Source organism: Onychostoma macrolepis, chromosome 02 (genome assembly GCF_012432095.1).
Source record: "Onychostoma macrolepis isolate SWU-2019 chromosome 02, ASM1243209v1, whole genome shotgun sequence".
In the NCBI taxonomy this organism is placed as follows: Eukaryota; Metazoa; Chordata; class Actinopteri; order Cypriniformes; family Cyprinidae; genus Onychostoma; species Onychostoma macrolepis.
The window spans coordinates 18068542-18070558 of record NC_081156.1 but is presented as its reverse complement, the minus strand read 5'-3'; positions in this window follow the sequence as shown (position 1 = coordinate 18070558).

Genomic DNA, 2017 nt, shown 5'->3' with positions numbered 1-2017 from the left:
ATCAAAATGTGTCCTCAAGGTGCAGCTGTCCAATGATATGCTTGCTTGTATGGCATACTAAAGTACATAAACAAAAGTAGATCCACAATAATAAATGGTTAATAGGCCGTCTTCTAAACATCTCTGAATGTTTAAAAATGCACTACATGCTATTATGGGATCGAACACAATTTTAAGAACAATAAACAGTTGAGGAAATGCACTGACAACATTACAGCATTTATTTAGTTAGAAACTGGCTAAGCAAAACGTAAGACTGCGTAAAATGTTATGAACATAGGATTAATATGTAATGATGCTATTATTCTTGCACAGCTGTGCATTCTAATAAAACACGAAGAAGCTGTATTCCAAATGGATTATTATGGCGCCATCTTTCGGGAGAGAAAGCAACATTTTTCAAGAGTAAACTTCAGCAGATAAACTAAAAGAATATACAGAATCGCCAATTGTGGAATAATAATGATAACAACAACAATAATAAGTGTTCAAAATGTAAATGAATCATTGCAATGCACTATATGTGTACATCTCTTTAAAAAATACCAACAATTCCATCTCTAATTTTCTCACAGTTACACTGTTGTAATTTACCATTAAACCTAACCATACTACGAAACCTGTCTCTAACCTTACCTCCACAGCAAAAGTGTTTTGCAATATAACACAATACTGTAACAATTATTTATTTGTATATTTTCACATAAGTATCTAAAACACCTAAATAAAGTGATCATAATAACAACACAATAATATATAATAAATATAATAAAAATATAATAAATGGATGAGTTTGATGTTAAGTTTTTAAACACAATATTTAAAGATTTAACAGTAGACTCACCACAGAACATGTTATTAATACTAGACCCTTTGAGACAGTGTTTGCTTTTGTTTGCTGTACGCTAGAAAATACAAGACTAACTCTAATTTAAACTAGTGGCACGATGAAACGTTCTGCCCAGAATCAATTTGTGGCCTAATTCTGTCCGTTCCTACCCCTCGGGGCAAAGGGGGTTAATCCATTTAATCCCAAATTTTTTCCAGACATGAAAATATCCAAATGATGTATCATTAGTAACCCTTTGAAATAATCAATAATTATTTTTGGTAACACTTTATTTTAAGGTGTCCATAATGCAGAGTAATTACCTAAATAAGTACTTAGTAGTAACCGTTGTACTTTCATGAAACAAAATGTACTTACCATGTAACTAAGTCATGGAACAGCCTATACTTACAGTTTGAAATTAATAGGCAGCTATTGTTACACATATGTAACAGACTGAGTCTGTTAAACAGCTACTTATGTAACCAAAATATTGTTACATGTGTTGTAGACTTTAAACAACGTAATTATAAATGTAAGTACACAGACATAAGCTACTTAAAATAAAGTGTATCAAAATTGTACTTAAGTGTACAAGCAGCTGTGTAACAGACTCGCCCTGTTACATATGTGTAAGAGTAGCTGACTATTACATCTACATAATTACAAACTGTAATTACAGGCTGTTCCATAACTTAGTTACATGGTAAGTACATTTTATTACATGTAAGTACAACAGCTACTACTAAGTACTTAATTAGGTAATTACTCTGTATTATGACACCTTAAAATAAAGTGTTACCTTATTTTTATTTTTTATTTTTTGGAAAAGTGTGTGAAAAATTGTTATTTATGCAATTATATGAAATCATATATTTCTGCAGTCATAAAAATTGTTATATATCTTATCTCAGCTATTTTAAACAGTTTGATCACATTCTAGGATTACTATTATGCATAAAAAAAACCTTATGCAACATTGATAGGAACACTGAGATAGAAAAAACTAAAAAATTCAAAATTGTTACTTTTTTCTAATATAACATCAAATTTTTATATAAATGCTACAAGTATTATAACATCATTATTGTAATTTTTTTTCTAACATTTGAATTTTTTAATTTAGTGCAATATTTTGTCATTGCAACATTTTATTGTCATTTTCACTAGCAACTGCCATTGGATTAT